A 26,365-nucleotide genomic window follows, 5' to 3' on the forward strand; every position below is an offset into this window, starting at 1 on the left:
TTACTCAGTTAACTTCTTTCTTCTGTTTCTGCTAATTTCCATGTCTCACCTTTTAATATTTTTGCAATTCTGGTCTTCATTTCTGGCATGAAATCTTCTGACTCACTCAGTCCATGTTCTCTGTGTGGATCTTCATTTGCTGGTGTTCAAAAATAATGCTGCATTAAGAGAACAATATTTATGAGCATTCTGAAACTATGTTCATAAATACATGCTTATCCTATTTAAAAAACAGCAAGAACATTTAGACTAAAATTAAAAGGGACCCGTGGGAAGTTGAATTTTATTAACATATGCATTCGTGCACAAATCAACTGAAATCTATATCTACTAAAATGTTAATTATTCAAAGCAAAAGAGAGGAAAGTATCAGTAGAGAGGAAGAATCCATTACGGGTGCTATGCTAAGGGCTTTCCATCCTTAGTGGGATGACAGAATGTATAAAATTGACCTGACACCTTAAGTATCCTGCAAGCTAGGTGAGGAGCGAGGACACATGTACAGGAAAAGGAGCTACTAGACAAGGCAGTAGAACTTTTTTTTTTTTTTTAATTATTATTTATTTATTTATTTTATTTTTGGCTGTGTTGGGTCTCCATTTCTGTGTGAGGGCTTTCTCTAGTTGTGGCGAGCGGGGGCCACTCTTCATCGCGGTGCGCGGGCCTCTCACTATCGCGGCCTCTCTTGTTGCGGAGCACAGGCTCCAGACGCGCAGGCTCAGTAGTTGTGGCTCACGGGCCTAGTTGCTCCGCGGCATGTGGGATCTTCCCAGACCAGGGCTCGAACCCGTGTCCCCTGCATTAGCAGGCAGATTCTCAACCACTGCGCCACCAGGGAAGCCCAAGGCAGTAGAACTTTAAGTGGAAAGGCTCTGTGTGCTTTACAGGTAAGAGGAAGAAATGATTAACTGCTTAGATTACTGGGGAATGCTGACAGAATAGAAATGTTGGAGTTTGAATTGGGTCCTGACTGATGAGCAGACTTGGCAGAAGATGGAAGTTGACATATAACTAGATGTTGAAATCGCAGACGAAAGGTTAGAGGTGAGAAAGTAAAAGTGAGTTCTAGGACCCTACACAGCAATAGCCACATGTGGCCATGGGTATGGCAGGGCTGCACTGGAAGGTAAGTTTCGGAGAAAAGTTTCGAGATATTTCCTCAGCCGCAGAATGATATCAGTGTTATTTACTGCCTAGGATTGGTGTGAGAATTATGAATTAGAAATAGTACGTGTAAAACCCTTACCATAGCACTGATATGTGATACTAAGTGGCCACTATTATTATACTTGGGCTCAGGTTGTGAAGAGCCCTGATTGCAAAGCTGCAAAACACAGACTTGGTATTGACTGATGGTGAAATAATGACTAATCTAACAGTTGATGCCCTTTAGGATAAATTCTAGGGTGTGAGGAAGAGCAGTTAGGCCAGCTGTAGTGTAAAAAGGGTGACAAGGGTAGCAGCAGTGACAACAGAGAGACCAATTAGACAGCCAATGAGACTGAAAATCAATATCATTGGGGGTCAGAGTGGATGTGGAAGTTCAAGCGTTTGAAATAAGAAATAACTGGAGCTGCTAAAAGTTATCAGTGGAGGGAAGGAAAGAAATAAACTAACCATGTATGTGAAAAGTAGGAAGAGGCAGGAACAGGGTCACGTGGAATTTATTTCTGAGATGTTGGGGACCTCTCTTAAGTCTATAGGCACTCAGGGAAAGATTGTGGAAAGGAAATAGCAAAGGATAGAAAGAATAGTGGTAAGGAAAAAGAGCCAGATAGTGTGAGAAAGCACACATAACCCTCAGTCTTTCCATATGAAAACCGTGCCTAATACATTCTCACCTCTATGATTTTTTTAAACAGGTTAGATTGAAAACAGGAACTAAAATTTTACAAATAATACTTTAAAAGTAACTAAAAAGATGAGTGAGAAGATGGCATGCTTGACTAAGAGGCTCCCAAGACAATATTTATTGATCAGACAGCAAGTCCATCTTCATTGCTTCTTTACCCCATTCGACAAAATTTAGGCTGAAATCCAAGAACAAAATAGTGGCAATGTTAAATTACACTCAACAGATCTTGAGCTATCTCCCACATTGAGTTCACATGCACAAGGAGATTCAAAAGCAGTATCAGTTTCTTTTTTTTTTCTGATCCTCAACATATTTATAATTTAATTGAGAAGACAAACTATACATATATGAAATAGAATAACACAGAGTATTATACAGATGCACAAAAACATTCATAAAAATAAAAGATACAGAAATCATAGAAGAGAAAAAGCAAATAAAGTTTATTGGAAAAGAGAATTATATTCTTGGTGACATTTTTTTTTCTGACTGTTTATTTTGCTTTTAACTAACACATGTAACTTCAAAACTTCTTAGAAAAATGATAAGAAGCTATTTCTGTGGGTTACCAGATTTCAGTCATTATTTGTAGACCAAAGGAGCACTAAGCTTCTGGTCCTTTCAAGAGCTTTAAAATAAACATTTTAGTGCACTTCAAGGCAATGGCTCAGGCAGATAAAGCCATTGATACAGAAAGAATGTCACATTTAACAATAAAAAAACAAGTTGTGCTTATCAATAACATTTTCCCTAAGTACATTAGGGAAAGTTAAGAAGCAAAATTCCGTATCAGTGTTGACAAAACCTATAGCTGGATGAATCATCACATCAGTTTAACTGTCTTATGACATTTCATGTATGACTACTGTGGAAATCATTGAAATGAACTTCATCTTATTTATGTGCCACATTTAAATTGCTATATAAAGTATTATGTAAGTGTCATTAATTCAACACATATTTATCAAGAGTTTTCTGTAGGAAAGGCATCATGTCAGGCACTAATTAGGGCAGAGGTTGGAAAGTTAATAAAGCAGAGCAGATATGCCTAGGAATTATCTATGTTTATCTGAATCTTTGACATTTGTGTATATGTTTGTGTGTGTGTGTTCATGTGTGTGTAAAAACTTAAGTACAATTTAAAGTCCAAAAAGATGTTATGATTCTTTGTGAAAAGAGGTATGGAAACAAATATAATTAAATATTATTAGGTACATATGTAGATTAATAATAGTTTTTTCTGGGGTTTTTTTCTACTGCTAAATTCTTTCAAAAGGATGGGAAACATTATTATACTTGGTGCTTCCTCCATTCTTCAAAATTAATGTTTATTACTGTGTAATTATTTTTTTAATCTAGAAGTATCTATAAAAGGTTAGATAATTTTTTTTTTTTTTTTTGGCTGCGTTGGGTCTCCATTGCTGCATGCGGGCTTTCTCTAGTTGAGGCGAGCAGGGGCTACTCTTCTTTGTGGTGAGGTGCGCGGGCTTCTCATTTTGGTGGCTTCTCTTGTTGCGGAGCACGGGTTCTAGACACCCGGGCTTCAGTAGTTGCCGCACACAGGCCCTAGAGTGCCAGCTCAGCAGTTGTGGCTCATGGGCTTAGTTGCTCCGCGGCATGTGGGAATCTTCCCGGACCAGGGATCGAACCCATGTCCCCTGCATTGGCAGGCAGATTCTTAACCACTGTACCACCAGGGAAGTCCAAAGTTAGATAATTGTAACAAATTATTTTAGGAAATGAGGTAAAGAGAAATTAAATGGTAATTAAAACACAGAAAACCATCATCTTTTATTTTTAAATCGCTAAACTCATTAGATCCTACCCTCTCATGAATGCATATTCTCTTCCTCTTGGGCAGATCAAATACGGGAAAATATTAGGTTGCTTACGTTTTTCATGACACACACAAATAACTTTAAAAATCTTGCCAGTATTTACTAGTAAAACACACAATCATCAATGAAGTAGAAGGACAGAACATGTAGTGATGCTGATAGAAGATATTTGATATAATCTACTGATTATTAGAGTTACTAATTTTTAATAAATTTCCATTAGTGTTTTGTTACCAGTGTTTGCTAAGGTATATGAAAGTTGTCCAGTTTAAATATCTTTTCAAAGGCTTCTGAAAAGTCATTAGCTATTCATCATTGTTATGGATGAATATGAATAGCTGTCTTCAAAGGCATTTTACAGTGGCAGTATGCAACAGCCATGATCACCAAGGTTATTAACATAATCACGGACATCCATCGTTATCCTACATTGTATGAATTATTTAGAGATACTGCAGTAGCGGTCATTTTAGTTGTCCTCAGGGTCACTCACTACCTGGACTGGATTTCACAGAGGTCAGCTGAGGTCTGGGATATAACTTGTGATTTTGTGATTAAAACAATGAGAGGAGAGAGACAGAGACAGAGAGAGAGGAGAGAGAAGCAGCAGCTAATTGCCAACTCCAACTGCCTTTTCTGGAAGATCTAATTTGGGGATGTCTGCAATCCTATATCACTGTCTCCCAGATCATGTTTATTTGCACTTCATGCATTTGCCCACATCTGCTCAGTGGATCCCCAGCCTGTGATGCCCTCCTGTTCCTTTCTGCCTCTCTGTAGGATAACCATTGCTCAAGACCCATCTCTATTCCTGCTTTGTCTAATTCTAGCTTTGACTCGTGTAGGCTCTTTAAAATGCAAAATACTTAATCCTTTTACTACTTCTCTGCTAAAAATATGTGACCTTATAACATACCTATCATTGTTTTCCAGGGCTGTTACTGAAGTCTTCTGGTATAATTTAACCTTCCCAGCATCCTGTCTTCCAATCAGATCAGTGGTTCTCAGCAGAATGAATACCAATCCAAAGAGGACGTTTGGAAATGTTACAATGATTGAGGGCTCTCCTGGCATTTGGTGGGCAAGAACCTGGAAAGGAATATGTCCTGCAACGGGTCCAGCACAATGGAAAATTCCCCCCTGTATTGTGCAAGTAACTGCAGTCCTGCCACATAATGAGGGTGAAAAATCCGTTAATTATTACCTAAGACTAGAATTTCTTCCTTTTACATACAAGAATTGTTTGCAACTAAGTTAATTTTTGCAAGTAAGTAATTCTTTTTTACTTGTAATTTTTTACAAGTAAAAACATTTTTAACATACATTGAATTCCAGGAATCTAGTTACAATATATTTTGCTTAATTTAGAAATGTGCTAAGAATTATTCTTTATTCTGTAAATCACAACACTAGCAGAACTGCATCAGTTACCAGTAAAACATATCTGTCTTCCTAGGCAACTGTAGGTCAAGCATGTGATTCGTGTTTTCTGGTAGAATTCTGTGTGAATATTTATATATTAAAAAAACAGTATTGTTTTACAAATTGCTTGTATTTATATTACAAATGAGGGCATGACATTCCTTTTTAAAAATATGTGTGTAGGTTGTTATTTTATCAATAGTTTTCAGTTTGTTTCAGTATAATGAGGGGACATTAACCTTATTTGTTCAGAAACATAGAGGGACATTGAGTCTGAGAGTTGAGACCTACAGAACCAAATTATACTATTTTGTGGGAAAAGCAGGATCGAAAGGAGGAGTAAGTAAAGTAGAAAACTAGGATTTACTGAGTAATTCCTTTGTATCGGGCACGGTGTCTTAGATTCTAATATACACACAACACTGCAGGACCAACCCGGTGATGGCTGCAACCACTAAGTGATGAAAGAGCAAATAGTCCAAAGGCATAAAACATATACTGAATGATAACAACAAAGTCCTTACCATGGCCTGTTGCATGCACTGGCCTGCCTATTTTGCTACTTACCTGGCATCTCCACCTCCCTTCACACTGTACCCCCTGCTCTCACCTTCTGAGTTCCAGCCCCATCATCTTCCTCCCAGTTCATCTGTTTTCCTGGACGTTCTTCCTCAAGGCATTTGCAAATGCTGTTCCTTCTGCCTGGAAAGCTCACTGCCTTCCCCAGGCTTTCCCTCTTTTTCCCTTGAGGAAACCACTCTCTAGAATTATTCCCATGTTTTTTTAAAGCATGTTTGTTAGTTTGTTTTTCTGGCTCAATATTACTTCATGGAAATCTTTCTGTGTCAAAAGGCAAAGCTCTAATTGATTCTTTTAACTGGGACATGGTACCTTTTGAAAGGATGTTTTATATTATATATGTGGCATTTCTCTATTGATTACAACTTTATATCCGGATTACTATATTTTTCTACTATTCACAGCGTTGCAATAAACATCCTCGTGCATTTAAGAAAAGAGTTTAATATGAACTCCTCCTTCAGAGTTAAACGTTACCCTTCCTTCCACTGGAAAGCCTTCCTGGCTTCTCAGACGGGGTCATTTCCAGGTTTGTACATTTTCATGTGGTTTTTCTTCCTTAAAACTATAGTAATTATAATTTTAAGTTTATGCAAATGCTCAACTCCTGTAGTTCACAGGGAACAAACATCCGTTTCTGTCCGCCTCTGAACCCCTAGTGCATAGCAGGGGCTCAAAAATATATGAAGAATGAATGAGGGAGTGAATGAAGTATTATACCCAAGAGCACCTTCCCTTTAACTCTTCCAAGTGGTGCCTGCATACTCACGTTTTTGTCTCTTAGCAACTTCTGTAGCCGACATTTCCTCTTCTTCTGAAAATTGAGTTGATATGGTGTTGAAAAGAACAAATGTAAGGGATTGTGAGCTTCAAAGACCTGACTTCTATATTGCTCAATATCAGACTTCAAATATCAAAATGTATCTCTTAATCTCTGCTCTAATTATGAGACTGGAATTATTCATATTTAAACACAGACACACTTTTGAACAGTGCCATGTTCTGCCTTCACCACCAACAGTATTCCAACCAAAAGTATATTATTTCCCCAGTGGGGATTATTTTAAATACACTAGACTTCATTTAAGCAGATGTTCCCTAAGGTTCCAATTCTGCTTGCAAACATAAGCAAAATAAACTCCACCATCATTATGATTATTAGCTGGACAAAAGGAGTTAACAGAGAATGTTTAACAAAGAAAATAATTTATAAAAACCTATAGGATACTACTGCTGTAGAGAGTCAGATTACATTGCTATTTGTTATTATATAAAGAACATAGCCTTTGGTTTTAATTTAAAAAATCTATTATGAAATTCAGTTGGGACATTAGGGCATCTGGAATGAGAAATTGTGAGAAGAAAATAGAAATCTGGATGGAACAGAAATTGAAACCCAATAACATTACCAAAGTTTATAAGCCCAAGTTGTAGAACCAGCTGATTTTCATTCAAATCCTGGATTTGTCATGACCCTTAGCATGGCGTCTTAAATGCCTGTGTCTCCAAATCCATACCCCTAAATCTGGTATAATTATAATAATACTGACCAACCTCAAAGAGATGTTAGGTAGCTTAGAAAACGTACAGTTACCATACAAAGGTCCAATATGACTATGGCTATCATTACTGCAGACATTCCACACCTATTTCAAACATCAAAGCCGAGACAAGCTCTAAGATGAATTAGGACAGAAACAGAGCCTCATTCTCTGCATGGCAAAATTCCATTCTGATGGTTGACCTTGTATAATCATGTTCTAAAAAGACAAACTGATATTTCAAAATAACCACCCCCGTCATTCGGTTTTCAGCTAGCACAACCTACAGACTAGGGGAAGCCAATCAGAGTTTCTCTTGGAATTTAGAGACAACTTCAGCATCTGTCTGGAGCTATAAAATCAGTCCGCGAGTAGCCATATTTAGTCATGGAGACAGAAAAGCAAAGAGAACTGGTCTGCAAAGAGAATGAGGACACAAAAGCCCACGGCAGAGTAGAGAGGAAAGATGAAACTGAGTCTTAATTGCTTTCCACTTTCTAGGCTCAGATTCTGTTGTGGACTTGAGTGCAATCCTGTCCTTGGGCTTGGGAGAGATGCATTCATCCTCTTAATGTATCTTTCACTCCTACATTTGTAAATACAAGCTGGTTTCTGTTACTCACAGTCTAAAGAATTCTAACTAATCACCTATTTTAGTATCAGGTGGAGGGCTGAGAATAACAGACCCTCAGAGAATGTGGAACTGGCTTTCAGGAGAGGGTCAGGTTGATTTCTCAACCCAGAGAGAGAAATTGTTAATCTGTATCATGCAGCAGTGAAGTATTTGATTAAGTAATATGCGTTGGCTCTTGAGATTTAGGCTGAGTGCTTACCAGAAATGAAACATTAGTGGAAAGAGTAGCAAATAACGATATATGTGAAAGTGTGCTGTTTGCACTCTGAGATGTTTAGTTTTAGCCCAGGATATGCTTCAGTCCTGCATTCGTCTGCAAGCAGATAAAGAAAATCTGGGTCGGTGATTAAAAACATTTGAGATCTAGGCAAAACAATTTACCATAAATCACATGAACTGCAGTTGGTGCATACACCAGGTACTATGGATAAGATTGAAGCAATGGTTTCAAAGTACAGAATCGAAATTTGAGGGATATGTATGTTAAACCTTACCACCTGCCTCCCCTTCCATGTCTTTCAAACAGTCTTCTAACATTTGTTCCCAGAAGTAATAATCTTTTCATTTCATTGTAAGCCTCATTTCATCACTACATTGTCAGGAGGAAGGTACAGGACCCGGTCACGGTTAAGAAAGGCTCCTTCCTCATTCTACTGTTACCCATCCATGGTTTGTGGCCGAGGTCAATCAGCAGGGAATGGTGAGAACTGGTCACAACTCATAATCACAGGAAGGGAACTTTCATGGTAAAATAGGGTTTGGAGAGTGTCCTTATAGGCAGTGTCTTGTGGAAATGTTTTTCAGCAATTTCAGTTCCCCCAAATAAAGTCAAAAGACAGCCCAAGAAGTTTCAGGGCAGAGGCAGTATAAAACTCTGAGGAACAGTTATCCATGATAACAAATAGTGCAGGAAGTATTATCCCCTTGGGTCACCCTCAGATCCAAGATCAAACAGCACTAGGAAGTAAGGGGTGCCCAAATACCTATGTGTATGTGCCTACCCACACCCACAAAGAGGAGCCTTCCTCATGCTCCTCCCAGGGGAGGCCTTGAAGAGCACTGCACAAGGAAAAGATCAAGATTGATTTCATCAAAGATTCATTCCGTTTTTTCCCCCACCATTTTTTAAAAAAAAAATTTATTGGAGTAGAGTTGATTTACAATGTTGTGTTAGTTTCAGGTGTACAGCAAAGTGAATCAGTTATACATATACATATACCCATTCTTTTTCAGACTCTTTTCCCATATAGGTTATTATAGAATATTGAGTAGAGTTCCTTGTGCTACACAGCAGGTCCTTTTTAGTTATCTATTTTAAGTGTGTTGGCCACAATTAAGATTATAATTTCAGGTAGCAGTATATAAGAACAAACTGAAAATGAACTCGAGAAAGAATGAGTTTCACTTAGAGAAAACTAACCCATTAAAATGCCCCTCAGATGTTTTTGTCCAGCAACATCCGCCTTTGGGAAAACCATATTTTCCCTGTTCCTTTTGGATCTAATGGGTCTGAGAACCTCAGTACCTCTTCACTCTCCCCACAGCCACAGTGGTAAGCAAATGGCCTAGCCTTCCATGTTTACTATTAAAGCAAAAAAGAGAGAGAGAGAGGGCCAGGCTGCTCGAATCATCTACATAGGGCCAACCAGAGGTTGTCTCTAGAATCAAAATCCCAACATTTAAATTTTTTTAATCATAAAATATGTTGGCCGTACTAAAATGTGTAAGGAATAATATAACAAGGATCCATGTAACCAATACAGCCCCTACATACCCCACCACAGGCCATTCTGTGATCTTGGAAAGTTAATCATTCTCCCCAGTTTTCATTCCCATGTCTGTCCTGTTACTTGATTCTTTACTTATGTACATACCCCTAAATGAGATATAGGATTATGTTGTAAAGTTTAAAATGATATCCATATATCATAATGCAATTAGAGAAGTTAGAAGCTGTCTTTCTGCTGAGATTGTTAAGCTGAGGTGGGGAAGGATGGCCTCTTCCTTTCCTAACTGTATGGATGAATGTGAAGAAAAAGGAAATTAAGCCAACTTATGAAGGACAAAAACTTTAAACAGTTGGGAAGTGGAGGGAGAGGACATTTTAGTAAGATGATAGAGTCCTGGATATAGCTAACTACAAAACCATCAATCCAGCTCCTGTTTTAAACAGAATTTGAGTTGGATTTTGTCCCTTGCAACCCAAGGAGTCTTCATATATAAATTGGTATCTTAAAAAGGAATACTTCAGGTAACAAAATGTATGATGCAAGTAGATTGAACTGCATTTTTCTTTAATAGACCAATTGGCCATGGGTGGGCCCATGACCAAAACAATATCAATCGTGAGTCTTCCACTGGATTATATATTTGGATACTGGAGAAAAAACTGGGATAACACACCGTGAATCTAATAGTGACCCATCTTCCCTAGACACATGGAGAAAATCCCTCGGTAGTTGAGAACGTTAAGTTTACATACAGAGGGAAGCAGTGGAGGTAGAGGTACACATATTGGAAAATATTTTGAACTCTGAAATCTAGTTGAATCTAATCTAGAGTCAAGAATTTCCAAATTAATGATCTAATAACTTTCCCTTTTAGTTTTAAGTTAGTTTGAGTTGCTCCTGTCTTAAAAGTCCTGATCTATTCCCTATGGTATAGCTCTGTGTAAAGTAAAGACTATTACTTCAGGATTACTCTAATTATGGAGTAGTTAAGTGTTTGTTGTTAGGCACTGGTTGGTTGAATCGTGGATAGGATATCTTTGATATATGGAAAGAAAGACATAGATGAGCTGAGAAGTCAAGAGTAGGACATGACATGTCTTTTTTGCAGTGCAGACAATTGCACTGCTGACAATAATCGTCCTTCCTCTGGGAACTTCCCAAGCATCAGGAGGGTGAGAGGGCAGCCATCTTTAAATTGCATCAACTCCTGGATCCTAACAAGATCAGGAAGAGCTTACTGAAAAAACCTGGACAGATGACACTTTCTCTCTATTTAGAAAAGATCTTGAGAATGAACTAGTTACTCGTGGCATGTGACTGGAACCACAACATGTAAACTCGGTGGCCGTGGCAATGCCATTTTGTCTTAAAGATGAGAAGCAGAGAAAGCCATTATGCAGAAATGGAAAAACCAATGCAGATGTGCAGAGATAAACAAGAGAAATGGAAGGAGACTTTTCATGGCTCTCCTGGGCCTAATCCCATTGTCTTCTGAGGCTCAACGCCATTCCAGGCCCCTTATGTCGCTTCTCCACCTCTGCAAATTCAATTAACCTTCATTATGTGCTTGCCCAACCATTAGCTGTGTTCTGTTCATTTGCAACTGTATGTTTCAAAACAAAACAGCTGTGCCATTATAACAATAACTTTGATGGCTATGGTAATAGTAATGTTAACTAAAATTAATCAAGCATTTTTCATAACTTTATATGACATATTATTTAATCTTCTCTATAACCTTATGAGATAGATGTTATTATTTTCGCCAATTTAAATATGATAAAATGAATGTTAGCATATATTGTTACATCTTTCATTGAAAAATATTCAGGCAAGTTATTAGTATAAATTAAAGAATTAATAAATGTTGGGTTCCTTTAAATAAACTGTGATATTATATTACACCTCCAACAGAAAAGGTGAGAAATTATCCCAGGAGTTCTCTTTTTCTTTCAGTTATTTTTTTGATAGTGGTTATTCACTAGCATGGTATGATAGTTATTAAGAAGTAAATACTGACCATCAGGTGGCATTATGAGTCATTTTGACAGATACTATAATTTAATCCAAAAGTCCCCCAAAACAAACAAACAAAAATGATACCCCACTGATACTGACCCTATTTAAAGTTCTCATAGAAAACCTTGTGATTATGTTCAGAGAGATAACACATAGTGCATTGTGGCTTCAGGATCTGGCTTTGTTTTCCCCTGATATTTTTCTTAGTTGAAGCTCTGGTTTTAAATTTTAAACAAATGCTTACATGACTCAGACAATTTGATGTAACATGAAAGAGCAACTTTGACCCTACCTAAACAGAACCTCCGTGGCTGCCTAAATAAAATGTCTGAAAAAAAATTAACCATGGGAAATCTTGCCTATGGCATGACTTATCATAATATAATTTAATATAAAGACAGAGTTTCAATCTAATATAACATCATATCTTCTACCATACTGCGTACACTCTTATGTAGCACTCACTACATATTTTTGAGAAAATCAATGTGAGGTGGATCCAATTTTGAACTGTATCCAGGGATGACTTGTATATGACCCAGAATGATTTCATTTCAAAAACCTGCCACTGTCATAATTTCCTGTTGTTAATATTCCACAGATTACTGGAATGCATTTTCACTGCAAACATTTGTTTTCATGCCTGGCTCCCCATTAGATGGATTTTCTTAATATCAGAGACTGTGCCGTCCTTATTCACCTTCTTTCTTCAGTGCCTAGTACATTGTGAGCACTCAGTAAAAATGGGTGAAATATATCCAACATATGATTATCCCAACGTTCCAGGGCACTCAACACAAGGAGTACACAAGTAGTCTGGCCATCTGGTATGTCTCCTTATTGGTGTCATCTACAGACTTCTTAGACACCCAAGATTCCTTGAAGACTCTAACATCTGGTTAGCTCTCTGATTCCTGGTGAGTGCAGAATACACATAGGTCATCTTTCCAACACACCCTGGTTACTAGATTTTTGTTGATCCTGTTGTTAATCTCTCCTCCAATAATCTTAGCCTGCAACCCGTCTCAGGAGCCTTGCCCACGGTCATACCCTGGACTTGGCCATTACCAATAATGACACCCTCTCTGTGATGTTCATTTCAAATATCCCTCTCTGACCACCACCTTCATTCTTCTCATTGTTCCCACTAGACCTCTAATATCTAAAACCTTAACTCCATGGGCCTTCAATTCCTCAACTCTGACATCTTTTTACTCCTCTTTGCCTCCCTCATTCCTCATTCCTCTTCTACCTTACTTAGATTCAATGTTCATCACTAGGATCATTCCCTTACCTATACCCTCGATTCCCACAATGCTCTTTCCCTCCATTGTATTCTCCTAGCCAGGTTCCCAGTTCTGGGTGCATATAACTATCTCCTCTGCACATACACCCAAGGAGAGACTAGAGCTGGAGGAAAACCCACCACCATGCTGCCTGGTCCCAGTTCACATCTATGATCACTAACTTCCAGCAGCCCACCGCACGGCACCTCCCTTGTTCATTTCATTCTCCCACTGTTCCTCATGACTATTTCCCAGCTTCTCCTCTGTCCCCAAACCTCTAATGTCTCCTCCACCCTCCCACTCACAGCTGATGATTTTGTCCCTTATTTTACTGAGAAAACTGAAGAAATCAGGAAAAAATGTCCTGATATTCCAGCCACCAAATATAAAACCTAAAAATGAAATTTTGCTTTCACCTTTGGGTGAGCTATTCTAACTCCTGGGAAAGGCCAATCCCCTCCACATGTGCACTAGATTCTGTTCCCTGTCACCCACTGGAAGACAGGATGTGGCTTCCTCTCTCCTGCTTCATACACTAATTGTCTCTATTGAATCTTTTCCATGAACATACGAACATGTTATAGTATTTCTCATCTAAAAGAAAATGAAAAAATTATAAAATCTAGTTCCTCAATTCTCTGCTCCTCTTTACGACAAATTTTCTAAAAAAGTTTCAGGAATCTCTAATATTTGTGGTCTCATTCTTCTTTGAGTTCATTCCCATGAGGTCTTCCCACCCTCTCCCCACCCAAGTGATATGAACAGCTCTTTTCAAAAATATGTGTTTCATTCATATCGCCAAATCCAATGGTCAGTTATTGATTTGAACTTAACAGGATCTATCAGCAGCGTGTCACAGTTGATCACTCTGGCCTTCTTGAAACAGAACTCCCGACTCCATGCCCTTTGGCCTCCAAGACACCTCACTGACTGCTCCTTCTGAGTTTCCTTTGCTTATTTACCGTCATCTCTTGGATTATAAACACTGGTGTCCCTTAGCTTGTCCTTTGACCTCTTCTTTATCCATATGTATTCATTAGGTGATCCCTGATGAGCCTCCAACCCAGTCCTCTCTCTTGATCTGCAGAATCATTCATCAGATGCTCCCACTATATTTTAACTTGGAAGTATAATAACATCTAAAACTAACATATCCAAAGTTAAGTTTTGGTTAGGCTTGTCCTTCAAAAATGAACAAAACAAAACAATTCGCCCCACCAGCAATCTTCCCCAAATCAGTAAATAGTAATTCCATTCCTTTTTATTTCAGCAAAAAATATGAGTGCATGCTTGGTTTCTCTTTTTATAATGTAATCTGCATTCAACCTACTAACAAATTCTATTAGATTGTCCTTCAAAATACATTCCAAATCTCACCATTTATTATTATTCCACCCCTGCTTAATCCTGGTCATTTTTTCCTTGGACTATTGCAGAAACCTCCAAACTTGTTAACCTGCTTTCACCTTTGCTCCCACATTTGCTAAGCTTACATTCTGCTTTATTTAATAGGAGTACACAAGCAATAGCATGAACAAGATAGAAATTTCCAGGAGGTTCCACTGTCATCAGGCACCTGGCATCCTTCTATGTAACTGTTCCACTGCACTAATCTAAGAGGTCTGCTCCAGCTCGGGCATCTGTCTGCATTCTGAGAAGTGAGGGGAGAGAAAAACACAAGGAAGAGATCACTTTCATCCTTTAAGGAGTCTCAGTGGGAGTCTTCACATAAAATTTCTACTTATTATTAGCCAGAGCTTTGTCACTTGGCCATGCCTAACCACGAGAAGTGGGGAAGTATGGAGATGTTCTCATCAATGTGTTGAGTTAATCATCAGTGTTCTGTTACCAGAGAATAAGAAGAAAGTAAATACTGGGAAGGATTCAGCAGTTTCTGCCACACTTTCCCATTGTGTATTCTTCAGCACCTGCAGTTATTTTCAACAAGAAGAACCATCCAGGCACCTAGTTGCTGTATGACTAGAAAGAGACTCTTACCTTAGTTCTTGGAAGAGCATCTTAGCTGTTCTCTTTACCTTTGCCCCATAATGTCTATTCTTACAGAGCAGCCAGAGTGAAACTTTAAAAATATGTTTAACATTATCATTCTTCATTATAAAACTGTCTAATGGCATATCATCCCACTCATAGTAGTGGCATATCATCCCACTCATCCAACATCCTTACAATAGCCTGCAAAGTCCTGCACAAATTTTCCTCTGGCTACATCTCTGACTTCATTGACTTTGAATTGCCCTCATGCTCACTGTTCTGCACATGTGGTCCTTGCTGCTGTTACTTACATATTTCACACATAGTCCTGCTGCAGGGTCTTTTCACTCACTGTTCCTTCTGGCTCCAGGATATCCTTTCCTCAGCTTTCTTATGGTTTATCAGACATGACCTTCCCCAACTGCTCTACACAAGAGAAACTCCCCCAGTCATTGTCTAGCCCGTTTCACCCTTTTAATTTTTATTCATCTACTGAAACCACCTGCCTTGGCCAGGCACGATGCTAACCACTTGCATGAGTTGTCTCACAACAGGAGGTCCTGATAAGGAACATGGTGCTGGCATGGAAAACTCACCAGGAGAATTCAGGAGGGGCTGAAAGGAGGGAGGAGATGCCAGCCCATAATATGTCCTACCAGCCTCCCAGAATCCTTTTGCTAGAATCCATCTTGGCTGAGAGAAGCACGCACCACCAGGAAGGACCCTGCTTCAGACCAAATCTGAGCCAAGCAAGATGATTGGCCAGAGACAACCGAGAAACTACCTCCATTATCATAAAACTTGAGATTATGAGCCACGTGGCAGAGCAGTTCTCCTGGTCTCCCTTACCTTGCCGTTCTCCACCTGGGTGCCCCTTCTGAATAAAGTCTTTTGCTTTGTCAGCAGGTGTGACTTCTCAGACAACTCATTTCCAAGTTTTAGACAAGAGCCCAGTCTTGGACCTTGGAAGGGGTTTCCCTTCCTGCAACACTTACTCTATACATTTTTGTTTGTTTTTATGATTTTTGTGGTCTCTTCTTATCACCATGTAGTCTTTTCAAGGGTGAGGATTTCATCATATTTGTTCACAACTCTATCTAAAAGCATCAAGAATAGCATTTGACGCACAGAAGGCATTCAATATATAATAGGGAGTAAATTATATTTATTAATGCGAGTTGGGAAAAAGTTAACATCTAGAGTAGAAAATAACTTTTTGAGTTCATTAACTTTAGCTTTCTGTATCCCTTTATATGAATATTCATTTAATAATGGTTTTATAAGGGAGCAGTTTGCCACACCAAAATATGTCTCTTTGGCATGAGAATTAATTTAGGCTGTTTTTCAAAACAAGACTCAGGAAATTCTTCTCATTACCTCACCCTTAACTGCCTAAAAGGATTTAGACAAAGGGCACATTCCTAGAATAGAGCTATTACCAGAGATATCTGGAAAGAATATGGGCTGGGTGTGGTGGGGGAACTTGGCAAAGCCTAGAAATCAGAGTTCACTTTGCACCCTGTGAGCCCTGCCTAGCCCAGCAAACGTTTGTCTTTCCATCTCCATGTGAATATGCTTCCTCCCATTTGAAATCCCAACAATTTGCCACAACATCCTGGTTTGTCTTCAGATGAAGGTGGTATTTTAAGGTAAAGGTTTTAGTTCATTTTGGAGAGTAACTCAGTTTTCCTGAGTCTCTCCCATATATATATATGTTATTAAACTTTTATTTGATTTTCTGTAGCTAATCTGTCTCATGTCAATTTAATTCTTAGACCAGCCAGGAGAACTTAGAAGGGGAGAGGAAAATGTCTTTCTCCCTGACGGCTTCATAGGGAACATTAGAAATGCTGCTACATAAATGCTCTTGATCATTCTGATCCCCTGGTGTGAAACATGACAATTAAATACATACGTCCCATATAAAATGTTCATGAAATTTAAATAGATTTTCCTTACCAAGGAGTTTTGCTCAAGGAAGAATCAAAGTTAATGAAGCATCTTAGAATTACACTTAAATAGTTACAAGACTCACTGACGCCAAATTTTTCACAGTGAGTGAAGAGTTCTAGAGATTTTCATGTGTATGAATAAAGTGATTAGCTATTTCAACCTCTGATGATGAGGGTGTTGAAAGAGATCCTCTGATAATTTTCTATTGCTAGTATCCAAAATGTTCCAAGGTTTCTTCTTAGAAATAGATGTTTGGTTAAAAATGTTCCCTATATTTTTTCGAGTATCCATTCTGTAAGTTACTACTGTACTGAACTAACCTGACCATCTAATTCATTAACTTGGTTTATACTTTAATGCCTTAGTCTGGTTGGTCTTAAAGAAATTAGTTTTTTTAAGCTGAATTCAAATTTAAGAACAATTTTTCCTTTTGTCTTAGCTGTATGTGGATTGTGTTGCTTTACTTCCTAGAGATTTTGGATAGTTAATGAAAATATGTAAAATTTATTCATCGAGGACTTACTATTGAATCTTTATACCAGCTTAATGAAGTAGACATCATTAGCCTATTTTGAAGATGGATAACCTAAGATTCATACTATCTTTTCATATGCTTAAGATCTATTTGCATTTTCTTTCTTTTTTTTTTTTTTTTTTGCGGTACGCAGGCCTCTCACTGTTGTGGCCTCTGTGCTCCGGACGCGCAAGGCTCAGCAGCCATGGCTCACGGGCCCAGCCGCTCCGTGGCATGTGGGATCTTCCCGGACCGGGGCACGAAACCCGTGGCCCCTGCATCGGCAGGCGGACTCTCAACCATTACGCCACCAGGGAAGCCCTATTTGCATTTTCTTATTCTGATAATTTTTAATCATACATTTTGTCCACTTTTCATTGGTTGATGATTATTTTCTTAACTATTTGAAGGAGCTTTTTTCTAAGCTAGGGAAATTAAATCTTTGTCTGAAAGTTACAATTATGTTCTAGTTTGTCTTTATACTGATTTTTCTTAAGGGGATTTCAGCCATGCAGAAACTTTAAAAATTTTCACTTCTGAGTAGTCAAATTTGTCAATATATTATTTCATGGCTTCTCTCTCTGTTTTGTTTTGTTTTTGTATCATATTTGGAAAAAGCCTTCCTCATTCTGAGATTAAAAAAGAATTGTCCCCACATCAACTAAAATGACTACTTAAAAAAAACCCAGAAAATAACAAGTGTTAGGATGTGAAGAAACTGAAACTACAGTGCATATCTGATGAGAATACAAAATGATGCAGCTGCTATAGAAAACAGTATGGCAGTTCCTCAAAAAATTAAACAGAGAATTACCATAAGATCCAGCAATCTCATTTCTAGGTGTATACACAAAGGAACTGAAAGCAGGGATTTGAACAAAATTCAAGTAGTATTAGTCACAAGAGTCAAAAAGTGGAGAAAACTCAAATGTCTTTCAACAGATGAATGGGTAAACAAAATGTGGTATATACATACAATGGAATATTATTCAGCATAAAAATTGAGCAAAATTCTGATACATGTTACAACATGGATGAAATTTGAAAACATTGTGCTAAGTTAAATAAGCCAAGCACAAAAGGGCAAATATTATATGATTCTACTTGTTTGTGGTACCTAGATTAGCCAAATTCATAGAGACAGAAAGTAGAATAGTGGTTACTAGGATCTGGGGAAGGGAGGAATAGGAAGTTATTGTTTAGTGGGTACAGATTTTCAGTTTGGGATGATAAAAAAATTTCTGGACATGGATAGTGGCGTTGGCTTCACAATAATGTGAATGCACTTAATTCCACTAAATTGTACACTTAAAAATGGTTAAAATGGTAAAAATTTGTGTTATGTATATTGTACCATAATTTAAAAAACAATTATCCCATTATGTCATTTAATACTTTTGTAGTTTCACTTTGTGTTGGACCCTGGTTGCAAGAACCAGGTCAATTTTAAATAAGAAAAGTTTATAGGAAGCCATTTATTTATCCAATTTTATGCTAGTTTGTTTATTATTAAAATGGAATTTATTTTTTAAATACTCATAAAAACCACATTATGGAGACTTTCCTGAAATGTATACTTAAGTAGAAGATAAAGTAAAACCTGCTTTTATTTGTTGTACTTCAAGAAGGGAAAAGGAGGAGATACTTTGCAGGCTCTTTTTTTTGCTAGGTATTATCAAAAATTAAAATTGGATAATCATACTAAAAGATAAGTCAGGGTCAGATTTTTATCTTCATAAGTTCTTCCCCTTTAGAAAATGTCAATTTAGTAACATCTCTGGTGTTATGGTTTTATTAACAGTACATTAACATCTAGTTAAAATGAATTTTTTCAAAACTCATATGAGAATTTAAGGGTGACTTTTAATGTTTATTTTTTTCAAATAAATAAACTGTATTTCTCCAAAGACTACAACTTCCACTATAATGATGATTGTTTTCCCCCAGGAATTTCAACCAATATTTTTATATAAAATCCAAGGGTTCCATCTTATTTTAACTTAACACTCAGGGAGTGATACTAAAATTTTAGAAATTACTCTAAATACACACCTACTAACAGGACTATGCGCCATGTGGCTGTTGCAAAGTTATCATGTGTGAGAGTGGAAAGTGATAAATTCAGAGAGATTTCTGGGGCCAGGTTATGTAAGGCCCTGCACATTCTGGTGAAGCCTGTGGATTTTTATCCAGTGGGATACAGGGAGGCACTAGAGGGATTTTAGCAGAGGAGTAATTTATAAGAAAGTGAAGGTTGGACTGCAGTGTTTGGAAGATTCTGCAGAAAGGTAAGGGCGGAAGCAGCTGGATCAGTTAGGTAGCTAAGTCAGTAGTCCAAACGAGGCATGAGGGTTATGTGGTATAGGGTGGTGGCCCGAAAATTGTTGAGAAATGGTTGGATTTGAGGTATGTTTTGAAGTTGGAGTCAGGGGGATTTGTTCACAGATTGGCTATAACTTGTTAGAGAAAGAGAGGAGTCAAGGATGAGTCTGAGATTTTGGAATTAGGAAATCTATATTGGGAAGAAGTGGAAAATTAGATAGACACAATGAAGCAGAATAAAAGAGCATTTCAGTGCCAGATGGAGTCGTCTGGGCTTGCTCCTGTAAGCATTACAAAGTTGCTTTAAGATCTTGGGAAGGAGAGCAGCATGATGTAAGAGGTGCTGTTGGATCACCGGCTGCATTGTCTAGCTAGGCTGAGAGAAGGCTGACGAAGGCAGGACTAAGGAAACAGGACTGTGCTAGTTTCTGTCTGAGGCTGGTAAGACTGGTTCCTTCTCTTCCCCCTTTGGGAATGGAGGCCCTCACACCCAGTGGTTCCTTGTCTATCTGTCTATCAAATATGCCCTCCAGTTCCCAGTGGAATCTGTCAGAGTGAGAACATATTAGAATTAGTATGGTGGGTCACACAGCCCCCAGTCACAAAGGGAGTTCACATGCCTCCCATAAAACGTTCCTGGCAGTGCACTGAGCAAGTTTGTGGAAACTCAGCTCAGACTATCTGATTTTGCATTCTGGTTTTACTGCTTCCATTTACCCAACTTTGGGCAAATTATTTAACTTCCCCACATCTCAGTTTTCTCACTTGGGAAATAAGGTTAAAATAGTACTCAACTCATAGGGTCAAGGTGGGAACCAAATGAGCCTTACGTTTTAAAGCATTTGGACAGTAAACGTGAGCTGATTTTTTCTTTACCTTTCAAAAAAATCAATGTGGACTAATCCTTAGGATATGTTCTATAGTAATCTTGGTATGGATTGATTAGGATTTCCAGTAGACGAGAGTGAGAATATTATTTCAAGAGAAGAATAGCAGAATTTGATATCTCGATAAAGGAAATAAAAGTGTAAATGATGACGCTGAGTGACTGGGGAAGAGTGGTGTCCTAAACAAGTAATGAGGAAAGAACCCATATTTCAAAAGGGGAAGTTGGCAAATTCTTTTGGAAATGTATTTATTTAAATCAATATTTTTGGATAACCATATGATGCAAATTATACTTACAACAAAAAATGATTCTCTAATTGCCTGTCACAAAGTTTCTCTCTAGCTGTAATGCAGAGATTTATTGATTAGGGGAGAAAAGAAGAACAAAATTCTCAAGGAGAATAAACTATGTGTGATCACTTCCAAATATAAATTTATGAGAAAGGAACAATTCACCATTATTATAAGGATGTGTTTCTATTTTAAAATGGTCAAATGCATTTCTCCTGGATTGAGTGTCTATTCTATTACCATGCAGATTTAAAAATTGTGTTTATGTTGACTGGGTGATGTTGTTATTGATCATATATGATTACATGATTTAATTTGTTGTGTGTTTTCAAATAACTATCAGCCAGGAATATTTTCATCTTCTTTAATGATAAGAAAAATATTTAAGACACAAAAGCTTTGATTTTCAAAAAAAAGTTGTCTAAGTAATTAATGTGACATTTAGGCATACTGAAAAGAGGTCTGAATTTCTGACATTAATATGCTTATTTATGAAAACTATTCCTATACCTACTACTCATTTGAGGGCCTTTAATTCTTAGCATATGTGGTAGGAAGAATAATAATAACCTTCCAAAGATGTCCATGTTCTAATCGCCCAAACCTGAAAATATGCTACATTATATGACAAAGACGTATTAAGGTAGCAGATGGGATCGAGATTGATAATCTCCCCTTGAGATGGGGAGATTATCCTAGATTATTGTGTGTGTGGGTGAGGATGTAATCACAAGGGTTACGATAGATGTAAGGCAGAGAGAAAAGAGGGAGAAGCAGAGAGATGGCAATGTGAGAAAGACTAGACTGGCCATTGCTGGACTTGAAGATGGGAGTAGACCATGGACCAAGGAAAGTGGGTAGCTTCTAGAAGCTGGAAAAGGCAAGAAAACAGGATTCTCTGCTTAGAAACTCCAGGGCGAGCACAGGCCTGCTGACACCTTGATTTTAGGCCAAAGAGACCCATTTTGGACTCCTGAGCTCCAAAACTTCAAGACAGTAAAGTTGTGTTGTTTTAAACCACTGAGCTTGGGGTAATTTGTTACAATAGCAATAGAAAACTAATGTAACACCTAAAAGAGATATTGCAAAATGTGTACAGAATAAAGTTTGAGAAAAAGTTTTGGACTTTCAGGAAGTTCAGGAGATGAGAATAATGGAGACAAATGTTTCAGTTCAGGATTTATACAACTCCTAATATCTTTCACCAAAGGAAGTGAAGTTATATTTCATACTCAAGTCTCAATTTAGCATCTATAGCATTTTCATTTTAACTTTATTCTCTGATCACTGTCTCATTCTATCTATAGAATTTTCACAGATTTTGGCACACCTATAGCAGTGAACATTAAATACAAAAACTTTAGAATAAAAAATGCTTTATAATACTCTTCTTTAACACATGAGTGGCATTCTTTTTAAAATTTACCAAACCTGTCATTAAATTCTACATAAAACATATAGTTGGGGAACTTCCCTGATTTGAATTTGATTCTATTCAGATTTATACTAGTTAGTTTTATAATCATTAGTCTATATTTCTAGCACTGTCCACAATTTACAATATTACTTTCAGCACATCACTTGCCCTCATCATATCTTAGATTCCACATTCACAAAGAAATAATTAGAGACACTTAACCCAAGAAGTGAAGTGATAGCTAATTAAATTGTGTCTGTAAAATATACATCTAATAACACCTTTCATCTGAGGATCCCAAAGCACAGTCTATAGATATTAATGAGTATTATTATCTCAAATTTACAAGGGGAAAAAAGGCAGAAGGGATTAACTAGACTAGAGAAAGCCATAAATTCCCCACTGGTGGGAGACTCTCATGGCTGTACTTGCTGTACTTCTATCTGCTTACCAGCATTTTAACCTCTATTTGATATCAATAGGAAATAGATACATAATCAATAAATTATAATATTATTTATGAATGTAATATATAATATATTACTAATAGAATCAATACTATCCCAAGTCCTAAAACATATAGAAAATGCTCAAGAGAGCCTAGCCTGTGTTTAACAGTCTGTGGAAAGGCTACTCATCTATGTAACATTTCCAGGATTATTGCTGTCAGACCTAAGTGTATCATAAAGAGAAAGGAGATTTTAATATTTGTGTCATCAGTCACATTAGCTTTGCTAAAATTGTGGAGGGCTCTCACAACAGACAATGCATGGATTATATATAACAATTAAAACTCCTTATAAGTACTGTAATTAATTTAAGAGAACTTTGGCTATTGCATAAACGCTGCTCCTATTATCTTTTGCTTTGTTGTCTACAGTTAATAATACTGCATTGGACACTTAAAAATTTAAGAAGGTAGATCTCATGTTAAGTGCTTTCATTAATAATAATAATAATTATAATGAAAGTGGTGTTCACAAGTTTTTGGATTACCCAAATCAAGTTTAATGCAGCTTCAACTACCTCTATCAACATTTTTCCAGGAGCTCCTTCTCCATCCCTAAGTTTATACAAACACCTATGCAAGCTCATATGCTTATTTGGTTCAGAAAAAAATTCCACAGCTTTCACAGCAACCTCAGTTCCTAATGGAAGTAGAATATCTCGGTGGGCTCTGGTCTGCTGTCTCTGTCTGATGCTGAAGTAACATCCAATGTGGGGTCTTTCCCAGCTTCCTTTCCAAAACAGAGGAACCTGTTCAGCAGGACAGCTCCACTTGTGACTCTTTTCCCTCAGGTCCAAGTTCTATCATGGGGGCCCCTTGCTTGGGCTCTCAGGCTGTGCTGCTTACTTAGTGTCCCCCTCCTCCCCTCTCCACCATATCCTTGGTGCTCACAGCTACCCAGGAAGCTGTGCTTTTTTTCTTTTTTTTTCAGATCTTGATTCCTAAGAAAGAGACTTCAAATAAGATTTCTCAGGCTCCTGTACCTCTCACAAAACTTTCAGTCCTAAAACTCTCCCCTGTCCCTGTGTGGGTATCCCCTCTTCTTACGATTTTTCCCACATACACACCGCATCTCTAAATGCAAAGCTGCCATAACTTTCTCCTTCTGGGATGCCTACCTGCTCCAAAGGTCATAAAGATTTGCCGGTGTTTCGGTGTTTCAATCCCCATTTGCAATTTCATCACAGTCATGAAACACAAAAGTCTCTTTTTCCCTGAAATCTTCATGTGAAGAAGGAGAATCTATATTTTACAAATAAGATCTGTCTGCCCTCTTGAGAAAGTAAAGGAGAATAACTGTTATTCCTTCTTGAAGGGCACATAACAATGAAAAGTAAAACCAAGCTAATTTTTCAATAGTTCATTACATGAACTTGCTATGTTAAATCTACAATGAATCACCATGCTCTAATAGTCTTATACAGTGTCTGTGGAGTTCTGGTCTTGCATAGTGACACACCTGTTTTCAGGTGCCACTTCTGTTACCAAACTCAGGTTCAGAGGCTCATTGCTCAAGAATCCAATGCTGAGATACAAGTGTTGGGTAAAAAGGTTTACTGAGAAAACTAGTAATCCTGGGGTGAAGGTGGACTCAAGTCCCAAAGAACCAACTCCCCATTGCCAATCAAGGGGCAAGAACTTTTAAAGGGGAGTTTCAGGGGTGTATAGGTGGAGGGAGGGGGATACTTGCAGAAACAGTACAGTCAGTTCTGACAATCATCTTGAAATTAGTCATGCAGTGGTCTGACCACTGTCATCTTGATTGTTTTAAGTACAGTTAATCTTCAGTTCCATGATTGGTTTGTTACAATTTCTTTGAGGCCAGTTCTTGGAATTGTGACAGCTTATGTCAAGGCTACAGTCTGGTCATCATGTAGTTAACCTCCTCCACCTGGCGGGGACTTCAGTATCTACCAAACAGCTCAAAGGACATGGCTCAAAATATTAGCTCTAGCCCTTGAGGAGGAACTAAAGGTCCTTGACATTTCTTAATGACTAAACTATTATTATTTGGTCTTGTTTGACTATTTTCCTCTGTTTCTGCATTTTCTCACTTCTCTGATTAAACTTATTCTTTGGGTAAAGTTTTTCTACATACAAGAGGCAGGTGGAGGACATGGGGCATGGGGGTCTCTCATGGGAAGATTGCTCCATTACACCTCTACCAGGAAGTGAATCACCCAGCCAAAGGGAGATTAGGGTTTCTTTTGTGCTGTATCCTCCTTATCCTACATTGTGGAATACAACTCATGGGCCTTCTTCTCAGAGATACGGAGAGCTGCAGTAACACATAGCATGTGTCAGATTTTGGAGAGGTGGAAAGACTTGTGAAGAAACCTGTTAATGAGCACTAATACTTTGACTAAGTCTATTTTATAATTTAGACATAAAGGTCTGAAAAGAAAGAGGTGACATACCTTGAAAGGCCCAAGTGGCATAGAACAAGAATTACATGAGACATCTGGAAAAGGGAATTGTGTTGGATGTGGCTATTACTTTAGGTGAGACTTTTCTTAAGCTTTACTATAAGGAAGCACTAGAGATTGAAAACATAACCATTCTTTATTCAGTAGAATTTACTATACGTGTATAAGCTTCTCCTTACCAACTAGTGGAAATAAGCAAGGGTCCATTAATACTACTTTGAAAATAGTGTAGCCTCCAGCTATGTGAGAGCAGGGTCTCAATTCCACCTTTTAAGTCTCTCAAAGTTATTCCTGGGAGTTCCTGGAGTGGTCCCAGAGGGTAACTCACATTCTTCTCAGTCATTTTTGTTGAATCTTTTTGTGATGTGTGTAAGGTCCTAAGTTAACAAATTGGCTATCTAAAATGGATGTACCCTATCTGTCCACAAGAGTCAAGATGCAGGTCATTAGAGTGTGCAAACCAGTAAACAGCATCTCTCATGGGAGTCTGTCCTAATGAATATTATTTTTTTGTTTGTTTCATATATTTTGTGTGTGACCTGTTAACATCTGTTTTGTGAATATTTGTAAATATTTTCCTGTAAAAGATGTCCTATATTTTTTATTCAATTTTACTTCACCAACTCATTTGATAAATATTTCTTGAACACCTTCTATATGCAAAACTTGGGCTAAGTAGATGCATTTATGAACAAGATATAATCTCTGCTCTGTACTCTAATGGGAAATGAGTACAGACAATGATAATTAAAATAAAAAGATATAGGAGAAAGTCAATATGAGAGATATAAATAAATAATTTGTACTTCAGAGGAGGAAAGTACTAGTGTTTGTTGGTGTCTCCAATAAGTCTTCAAAGAGAAAGTGGCCTTAAGTTGAGGCTTAATACATGAACATCATGTTTTAAGATAAACTTTATGAATTTATTCTATATTAAAACTGTTTATTTCATATAAATTAGAAAAAAAATCATTTCAAATAGAAGGGAATAAAACTGCCTATAAGCCAGTCAGTCAAAAGTAATTTTGTAATTGTAGAAAATTAAATTATTGGCCACAATTTTTTATCCCCTCCATTTAATACTGTCAATAGTTAATAGTTTCTTTGCTATGCTTCCAGACCATACTGTAAATGTTATTTTGTAATCTGA

At 37.6% G+C, this 26,365-nt stretch overlaps 1 long non-coding RNA gene across 1 annotated transcript; it reads right to left on the reverse strand.

The window, feature by feature from the left end:
- Window positions 1-6,234: 6,234 nt before the first annotated feature.
- Window positions 6,235-26,053, reverse strand: LOC125965646 (uncharacterized). The gene is made up of 3 exons (XR_007479824.1): window positions 23,908-26,053; window positions 8,069-8,182; window positions 6,235-6,508 (listed from the first exon to the last, which is right to left on the reverse strand). It is a non-coding gene; the product is annotated as an uncharacterized LOC125965646 (long non-coding RNA).
- Window positions 26,054-26,365: the final 312 nt, after the last annotated feature.

The sequence above is a fragment of the Orcinus orca genome, chromosome 10 (genome assembly GCF_937001465.1).
Source record: "Orcinus orca chromosome 10, mOrcOrc1.1, whole genome shotgun sequence".
In the NCBI taxonomy this organism is placed as follows: domain Eukaryota; kingdom Metazoa; phylum Chordata; class Mammalia; order Artiodactyla; family Delphinidae; genus Orcinus; species Orcinus orca.